This window comes from Tamandua tetradactyla, chromosome Y (genome assembly GCF_023851605.1).
Source record: "Tamandua tetradactyla isolate mTamTet1 chromosome Y, mTamTet1.pri, whole genome shotgun sequence".
In the NCBI taxonomy this organism is placed as follows: domain Eukaryota; kingdom Metazoa; phylum Chordata; class Mammalia; order Pilosa; family Myrmecophagidae; genus Tamandua; species Tamandua tetradactyla.
Window position 1 is genome coordinate 7684335 of NC_135354.1, and position 10431 is coordinate 7694765.

The window sequence follows — 10431 nt, forward strand, 5'->3', positions numbered from 1 at the left end:
CCCTTATGGAATTGCATACCTATTTTGTCATTTATTTCCATAGAGCTCCTATGAAAGGGGCATTACAGAGATAGTACAGAAGTTATAAAATTTATCCCATTATAATTATTTATTAAAAGGAGAAGTTAAAAATTACATTTGTTTATTGACAAACAAAAAAACTATCCAACTCTTGAAATCAGAATATTCCCCCAATAAAACAAGCATTATATAATATCTGAAATATCTCACATTAACAGTGAGAAAACGCATCATGATCATTTATCATTCATCTGTGATTATATAGAGGGACAAAGAGGTTGAATTTGGTGCAGTAGAAAAATATGGCCAAAGTTTTTTGTAAAAGTATCACTGAAGGTGTAAATATGAGATCTATTACCCATATTATAAAATGAAGCTTCCCAAATTATAATCCAGAAAAATGCCAATCCATATGAGTTACAAATGACCCAGTGCATCACAAGTATTTGATTGCTGATGAATTTGCCAACATCCATCCTTTGATGATGCAGATGGAATAACATTCTCATGGACCATTCACCTGTTCCTCTTACTTCTACAAGCCAGAAATGCCTGGTACAATCAAATCTTTCAGAAGTTACTGCAGCTGGGTGGAAAGTAAATCTCTTAGGACTGTATGGAAAGTCACTTGGTTTCTCCTTTCCATCTGTCACACTTTTTCTGCTCTCTGATATGATAAGATTGGGATGTGCAGTTTCAGTATCAAGTGTCAAACCTGCCTTAAAACTTTTGATCATTTTCTTCATGCCCAAACATTTTGGAGGAAGAGAATAACTCTCTTTCTTTAACTCATGTGAAAGCATGAGTGGGGTTTTAAGGTTTTCATAGCTTCTGCAGATAATGTCAATATCTGTCAGTAACTCCAGTTTAGTTTGCACAGACTTTTCTGTTATTTCATTGATTATATTTTTAATACAGAAATATGCTCTGAAATTGCATATTGTTTTCAATGAGCCTCTCTTGAATCTCCTTCTCTTCCATCATTAATCCAAAAAGAATGTCATCCTCCTCCTTTCCCAGTAATATTCTAAGTTGTTCATGTTCAGAGTATAATTTGAGCCTCTGATTTTCTACCTTCATCAGCAGCTTAAATGATTTTGAGACGTGTGTTTCCAGACCATTCTCTGCATCTTCAACTTTCTTTTTCAGGGCCACAATGAAGCTTTTGAGCTCCTTCCTGTGATGAGATGCAGCTTACGCAAATGTATCATGTGGTGATCACTGTGGTGAGAAGAGACCCTGCACTGAATACACAACAGTTCCAAATCCTTCTCATAGAAAAGGGTCACAACTTGATCGTGCTTCTCACAAAGTTATTTCTCTTCCTGATGTTTCCTTTTGTTTCTCCTGGTGGGAATTTGCATCACAATTTCAGCTATGTGGCACAACTGGGCATTCTTCTTGAAGTTCCTGTCAAGGCAGTGGTGGAGGCAAACGGAACAGGGTAAGATGTCCTGCAAATCTTCCCAGCACTTGCTGATGCAGGAGCAACAGAAATTGTGACCACTGTCAATGGTCACAGGGCCAGCCCAGAAATTCAAGCAGATGGTGCAGCTGGCTTCCACTTGGAGGTCAGTAAGTGAAGCCGCAAAAGCCATTGTGCATTGAGGCTTTATACCTGAGGAAGGGAACTTCAGGAAGATCAAAAGAAATTACAGTTCAGTTTATGAAATTAGATTTCACCTGATAAAAATTATCCCTAATTATTTCAACTTGTGGCCATGGTATTAAATGTAAATCAGTTAATAAAATATGTTCTTCAAGGAGGTACATTCTAAAATATTTCCAGATGAAATCAAATAATTTGTATGGCTTGCTTCAAATTTATAAGGTTGGGCTTTATATAAGGGTTATATATAAGGAGATAAGAGTTTGAAATTACAAAGCTTGATTGATCAACATTTAGAATTTCCATAAAATCTATAACTAAATATACTTGAAAGATTGTATGTATAATTAAAAGTTTTGCCATGGTGGCTCAGTGGCAGAGTTCTTGCCTGCCATGCCAGAAACCTCGATTTGATTCCCAGTGCCTGCCCATGTAAAAAAAAATCTGCTTGTAAATATTTGTATACATGGAAATATAAAAAAATACATGTTCAATTTATAAGTGGCCACACATATATAAAACTCAGACTTCACTGATTCAAAAAGAAAATAGAACAAAATATGGACAGTTCCTGGCACACAGTAGGTGCCCTCATGAGCCCGTTGTACTTTCTGACCCCTCCCCTACCCACCTAGTCCAGTGAGCAGCATGAACCCGAGCTGGGGTCATGTCCAAAATTCCAGCTGGACCAACCCCTCCTCATGCAGAGCTACTATATCTAAACCTTCCTAATGTATCTACTTTGCCACCCTAAAAATCTCTTCCAAATGAGTCCAATCAACAATTCACTTCCTGTGAATCATTCTAGTCATTGTGAGCTAATCAACCAAGGTTATCTCTCCAGTGTCCATGATGGTGCCTATGGAGAGCTAGTGCAGTGACATTGTCTGCTTACCATCCTCTCAGCCCCACTTGAGCTCAGACCCCTTCCACACATCTTTTTTCACTGATGCTCCATTGTGGTCTTGGTTCTGGGATGAGCTGAGAGGTGCTCTTTTGTTCATGTTCTACAGGGTTTTGGCAGGAGAGCCTATCTGGGACTGAAAGTTCCTCAAGTCCATGCAGAGCAGACTCAATTCATTCATTATGTCAGGATCCATAGTCACAATACTGCAAAGCCTGTAAGTTTGCTCTTATGGTCAGAATAGGGCCAGGTTCAGAATTTTCCTTTCCTTCCTCTCATTGGACAAAATCAAGATACAGTCAGTTGCAAGGACCTGGTTGGCTCCTGATGACATTTTCCTTCTTCTTCACTGATTGTATCTCCTGCTTCGGGGAGTGGGAGACGTGACTCATTGCTTCTTTTGTCTCCTCCTTCTAACCCTCTGCTGCAAATTTATCTAACTTCATCAATAATATGATCTCTGGGTCCATTAAGATTTCTAAGAACACTCACCTCGTGCTTCTCAAGAGCATAGATGTATGACTTTGTTGATCAGTCTTGGGCTGTTAATTCCCAGACTTTTAAAATTTTGCCAGCCTCTTTGAAGAGATGTAATTGGCTCCATTTCCAAGATTCGCCCAATCATTCCTATATTTTTAACTTATACAAGTTCATAAGAAATGGACAATCTTCACTTATCAGTAGCCCTCTTCTTCAGTGCTCATTCTTCTGATGGGGGCTCTGTAAGATTATCAGATAGGTAGGGGGTGCGGTGACAGAGAGGTATGACTGGGAATTCTCAGGCATGGGCATATATGATCAGGCTTCTTTTTGATTTGAATGAACAATCATATATTATGCATAAGTCCCCAACTTGATTCTGACATTTTGATCCCTTAAGGATCCCATCCATGGCACATGGTTTCAGTCACCACCCAAGTGGTGACAACTACTGACTCTGCACTTTCAGTTCTAATCTTTCTCAGGATTACTAGGTGATATGAAAAATATCTACTTGACATCCAACATATTGACAGCTCATTCATTCATATACTCTTTCACCACAGTAGTTGGTGCTCTGTGTGCACATTGATGTGCAGCCTGGGACAGAAGGACCACAGCACCCACCATCAGGATCCTACAATGCAGAAAGGAGAGAGGAGAACAGAATGCATGTTTCAGTCTCTGCTTCCTAAGACTGTTGAACATTTGATGTTAAACATTAAACAGTTTCTTCTAATTAAGAATACAGATGCCTTTACACCAGAACTAGCTATTGCATATCTTCTTCAAATCTGAAGTGATATTTTGAATAGGTGGAAATGTCTCATGAGTGACAAGGTAAATAGAGACTTCTTGTTCTCTTTTCAGTTCCCAAGAGTCTAGAAACTTCTGGAACAGCTTGTTGTATGTTCTCCAATCCCTATGCACATGACAGCATATATTATATATGTATTAAGAAAATGAAAACACCCTGGGCTTTCTGAAACTGCTTTTTTTCTCTCAACCTTGGAGTTGGAAATTGTCCTATATTAGAATATATGTTAACTTCTACCTTAAAAAATGTTGCCCATTTTGGACAAAGAACTGTTTAGAAGATATATGCATGATGAATGTCTTTTGAAGAATCCATAGACTGTTCTATTCCCCTCCATTATTTCCTCTGATACTTTTTGCCAGTTTGTTAGCTAAAAAAAAATTTCTACTTACTGAATTTTAGCCATGCTATATGCATTTTTCACATGCATCACCTGAACATTCCGTTTGTCTTCCCAATATTCTTGGGGGCTAGTGATTATTATCAAGGCTGAACTGTGAGGGCCAGGCCAGTTTCTAGTTGTGAGCTTCTGCTCTTGTCTTTCTCACTTTTCTACATCTGGTCAGGTTTATTTTAATGCTTATGTCTATTTTTCAATGTCATTCTTAATTGCATTGTGCTCATTTACATGAAGGCAGTCTTAAAATAATATATTTTCCCATGTCTCCAAATATTAATCTTTCCTCTAATCCCCAATATCAGGTACTTGGAAACAGTGTTGCTTATTTAAAGCATCTGGTATAATCTGTCTTGTACCTGAGTACTCTGCACATATATTTTGTTTGAGTGAAGAAAAAAATGAGTTTTCCAAGAAACAGACCAGTGGTTAATCTTCTACACATAGATCTTATGTAGCTGGGGTACAGATTGAGAACAGATTATGCAGAATCCCTGGAAGAATAGTGACATTGCACATATATTTTTCTTTCCAACAAATATAGCCAGCTCTCCCCTCCCAACTCCCACTTCTCACAGGATAGCCTGTCCCTGTACTGTCTTCTCTCAGGGGTTCCCTCCCTTCCAAATAAGAATAAGATCAGTGAAATGGTAAGTATTATTTTCTTGTGCTCTAAGCTTATATAATTGAGAAAATGCCAAGGATGGAAAGCAAGAGACTGCAGATATTTGAAGATTCAAGGAAGGAAGGTGAACATAAAATGTAGTAGGGGTAGAAAAAACTGAAACAGGTTAGTGAAGTTATGTAGCTGAGTCCCTTGTTGACAATGTTTAGTGTACTTGAAAGCTGAATCATGAACATTTTGGGTAGGACAGTAGGGATGAAAGATATCTTATTTCTGGTAGATATGGGAAAGGGAGACAATAAGCATAGCTCTTCATATGACTTAGTCCATAGGATGCAATCAGAATGGATAAATTGATTCTTTGGGCCAGTTTCTATCTCGGAAAAGTTTTCTCTTCCATCCAATCATGGAAATGAACTGCACAAGGAGAATGAAAACCCCCAAAGTGGGGATTGCTAACAAAAAGTGAGCCCTAATACTATTTGCAATATGTGGTCTTCAGACCTTGGAGAAGGAATGTTTCATGTATTTCTGTTCAGTCTTTAATATAGACTTTTCCCTTTTTAAATAAGTTCAACATGTATACTAGGGATATGGAGAAAAGGCATGAGAATCAAAGTATTTAAAAGCTTATTTGATTTTACTCTTACTCTAACACACAATGTTATAGTTGCAGTTACCACCCATCTTATGAAGATTTCCAATTCTATATTTCTAGGATATATTGTTTTCTCAACATCAAAATAAGTGTGTAGAGCAGTAGTTATCAATAATTCCATCTTACCGCAGAGATCTTTTATATACTTAAGTTCCCTTTTTCATGAATGACATGTCTCAGTCACTTTTCTTCAATTCCACTCAAATATCCTAATTGATGCAACTGGACAACAGCAAGAGCCTCCTAACTCTACATTGGTGGAAACTCTGCCCCTCCTCAAACCTGATACTGTTCTTTTACCTGCCAGCTCAGTTGTTCTTCTCACAACCCAGATATAATTATGTCAAGTGCTATTGATTGAATAATGCCTCAACAAAGTCATGCTCAAGTCCAAAAAATTATATCAAATTCCTTTCTCTTGTCCCATGGATGTGAACTCATTTGCTTATAGAACTTCAGAGATTCTATTATAAAAAGGCCAAATGCAATCCAATATGACAGGAATCCTTATACTCCAAGTTTATTCATTTCTATTTTAAATGTGCATGTGTGTGAAGGTGTGGCACAATGTGTACCCAAGGCCATAATGCTTAACGTAAGATATATTGTTTGTCATAGACCCAGATGGGAGAGATTATCATGAAGGGTCAACAGCAGGAGTGATTAGTTCAGGTTTCTCAATCAGCACTGGGGAGCACACAGGCAGATCAAGAAGGACGTGTTGTCTTTTGTCTTTATTATGGCTAAGGAGTGGATGTTAGTCAATTGTAGATGGGGTCAATAATTGGTTAGCTTAAAACAAAGATCTGTGAAAAGGGAAAGATATTGTGGGCAGAGTGCAGTGGGCCATCTGTGGATTCTGGGTGATGTTTATGGGAGGTGTGGGTGGTAGCTGAAGATGCAGGATTGGGGGAGTTTATGCCACAGGGATAGAAAATGTCTATTAACTAGGCCAAAGGACAGCAGCTTGAGGCAAATGTCTTATCAAAGTGAGATGGATGCACACATAAAAAATATTTTGATAGTTGCAGCACCTAATAGGCAGAATACATTTGGGCACAGTTGTCTGAGTCAGGAAAGATGAGACAAGATGTCATGTGCAAAGGCAGAGATTGAGCTAGGGATTACTAGCAACCGACTACAGAATGTCAGAGACCCAGAAAAAGGAGGGCTCTTCTAACACCTTGATTGGAATTCTAGCTCAAAAATTGTGAGTCAATAAATTTCTGTTTAAGCCAATCATGCTGTAGTACTTGTTATTGCAGCACAGAAAAATAAGCTATCAACCCTCTGCTTAAAAACATCCCTTACTTTTAATTGTTCTTAGGATGAGGAACTAAATGCTTAAAATTCAGTTGTGGCTTGGAGGTACCATGGGAGAGGTAATGAGGTAATTCTGGTCCACAGGGAAAACTAAGGCTGCATCCTCAGGGAAGAAGTGTAGAGGGAGTAAGGCAGGCACCTGTTTAGCAAACTCTAACCTAAACCTCTGTAACAAAAGGACACTCAAACTCCACCTGGAGCAGTGTCCATTAGGGCAGCAGCAAATGTGTTCTGAATAAATATGCAGGCTTTGAAGTTGAGAACATGGCTTTTCAATATGATTCTCCCTCGTTTATCCCTCTACTCTGTACCTAACTCCCACGAGGTGTGAGCATTAAATAGCAATTGAATGAGTGATTTCTAAAATGCATTTCATACATTATATGAACAATTACTAGTAATTAAACTCTTGATGATTGTATGGGATGTGTGTGATATATCTCTATAAAATTGCATTAAAGAACAAAAAAGTGCTCACTTCAACAGCACATATACTAAAAATGGAACAATACAGAGAAGATTAGCATGGCCCCTGTGCTAAGATGATATGCAAATTCATGAAGCATTCCATATTTTTAAAACATGTTTATAAAAAAAGAAAATGAGGAAAAGATTAACATTCCCCAAAAAACAAAACTTAAGCAATCTGGGGCGGGCCGCGGTGGCTCAGCGGGCAAAGTGCTTGCCTGCTATACCGGAGGACCTCGGTTCGATTCCCGGCCCCAGCCCATGTAACGAAAACGGAGAAACAAAATACAATAAAACAAGAAAATGTTTAAAAGATGTTTCCCTTTCTTCCTCTCTTCCTTCCTTCTATCCTTCCTTCCTTCTCTCTGTCTTTCCTTTGAAAAAAAAAAAAAAAAACTTAAGCAATCTTACCACCACAAAAGCAGGCCTAGAAAAGATACTATCTGCAAGGTGAAAGGGAAATATGATGCACAATACATTAATTAAAGATCCCTGGTAAGGATAATGGCATGGGTAATATAAGAGTTAGAACATCTCTCTTTTTTCTTGGTAAAATTATTTTTTTACCTCCTATGGGCTCTAAAAGACAAATGCATAAAATATAATGATAAATCAGGATGCTTGGACACAGAAGGTATACAATTTGTGACAAGAACTACATAAAGGATGGAGAGGTACAGAAACATAGTTTTTGTACACTATTAATGTTAAGTTGATATTAAAGCAAATGAGATTATTTTGGTTATAAGAAGTTAAATTTAAACCCTATATTAACCACAATGAAATTATGGAAGAATATTTAAGCTAATACAGACATAACTTAAAGTAAACATTTCCAGGGCCAAGGGATATGGATACACTGTAAATGCAGAAAGGAGATAGGTTTACAATTAAGGAGTTGGTAATTTTTATTGGTGGGAGTTGGTGAGTGTCCTGCAGCATTGTGAATGTGATTGATCCCAGTGAATTTTGTGCTTGGGAGTGGGTCAGAAGTGAAAGTTTGTCTTATACATATATTTCCATAATTATAAAACAAAGAAAGTGAAAATAAAGACAATAATAATTAGATGCAAAATATAAACCTGGATGGGATAAAAACAGCCTCAAAGGACAATATTGAGACATATGAAAAATTTAGAATGTAGTCTGTAAGCTTTATGTCAATGTAAATTTCCTGAAATTCTTAAGTGCACTTAAAGAAATTAAATAAGTTAAAATCCTTGTTCTTAGGAAATCACATTCACATATTATGTGTCAACTGATATGTACATCCTATACTCAAAAACAGTTCCTAAAGAGAGAGAAAGATGAGTGCTTGAGTCTGCCAAAAACTGCAAGAATACAACACACCAGAGATGGATTGGCTTTTAACAATAGGGATTTATTTAATTAGAAGCATAGTTTTTCATAGGAAAGGCTATTAACTTTCATGTGAGTTTCCCTTTTACATGGGAAGGCACAAGGCTATGTCTGATGGCTTTATCTTCTGGCTTTTAGGTTCTAACACTTTCCCTCGGGTGACTCTTTTCTGCATCTTCAAGACTGGGCTAACTTGCAAGTTCTGAAATGTGGCATGCTGTGCTGCACTGATCTCTCTTCTGACCCCTATCTTTTAGGCCTCCAGCTAATTAATTTAAACATCACTATTGTGGAAGACACTTCCCTTAACTTACTGAAGATGTAATCAGCCATAGACGAGTTTCTCATGCTAGAGATTCATTACCATAGCAACAAAACTAGGGTCATCAGCTGACCAAGCTGGCACCTGAACCTATTATGATGGTAAATAGAGAGAAGGATTGAGAACGAATGTGTGGTAGTTAGGTTCAGGTGTCAACTTGGCCAGGTGAAGGCATCTAGTTCTATTGCCGTGGACATGAGCCAATGGCATGAGAACCTCATCTGTTGCTAATTACACCTGCAGTCTGCTAGGAGGTATGCCTGCTGCAATGAATGATTTTTATTTAATTGGCTGTAAGCTTAAATGTGGGAGCTCAATGTAGCACAGCCCAAGCAGCTCAGCATACCTCATTTCAGCATTCACAGCTCAGCATAACTCATTTCAGCACTAACAGCTCAGCCCAGGCCTTTGGAGGTGCAGAGGCCTGGGAAGAAGGTCAGCAGAGATCACCCTGTGTCTTTCTCTGTAAGAAAGAACCTCGGTTGTGGGCGGGCCATGGTGGCTCAGCAGACAGAAATGCTTGCGTGAAATGCCAGAGGACCCAGATTCGATTCCCAATGCCTGCTCATGTTAAAAAAAAAAGAAAAAGAAACCTCAGTTGAGAGTTAACTGCTTTTCTTCTGAAGAACTATACATTCTTAACTAAATAAATCTCCTTGTATTAAAAGCCAATACACCTCTGGTGTGTTGTATTCTGGCAGCCAGCAAACTAGAAGAGAATGCTATGTAAAATGTGGCAAAATATTAAAATTGTTGGAACTGGATATCTCAACAAGGGCTATGTTTGTGTTCTATGTTTGGGGTTTGCATTGTTTTACTTTTGTAACTGAACCATAAGTTTGATATTACTGAAAATAAAACTTAAAAAATTTAAGCCTAATCATACATTTTTAGTTATTTGGAGTTTACCTGCTTTGGCTATCCTGGAAAACTCTGCCCAAAATTGGCCTGCCATAGATAACCTAAAATCCTGCATTAGTGAAGCCATAAGATGCTTCAATCCCTGAAATATCTGCTCTCAGTCCCCTATTGTGTTTATTCTAGGACTTCACCTTGACTTACAAGGCTTCAGAACCTCATTCTTTCATTTAATGTAGTTTTATTGAAAAATATTCACACCCCGTACAAAATATCTAATGTGTACCATCATCACTGGCACACAGTATCACATAATTTGTCATACAACACCATGGTCAGTTTTAGAATATTCTCATTACTCCATGAAATAAATGAATAAAAATAAAAGGAAACCCAAATCTTCCTAGCCCCCTTATATCACCTTATTATTGGCCTATAGTATTGGTGTAGTCCATTTCTTAGTCCTGATGAAAGAGTATTAAGACATAACTGTTAAATATATTCCATAGTTTGTAATAGATATATTTCCCCCATATACCCTTCTATTATTAACTCCTTATAATAGTATCACACACTTGTTCCATTTCATG

At 37.8% G+C, this 10431-nt stretch overlaps 1 non-coding gene across 1 annotated transcript; it reads left to right on the forward strand.

The window, feature by feature from the left end:
- The first annotated feature begins 7304 nt into the window (after positions 1–7304).
- Positions 7305–7411, forward strand: LOC143672649 (U6 spliceosomal RNA). The gene has a single exon (XR_013169931.1). It is a non-coding gene; the product is annotated as a U6 spliceosomal RNA (small nuclear RNA).
- Positions 7412–10431: the final 3020 nt, after the last annotated feature.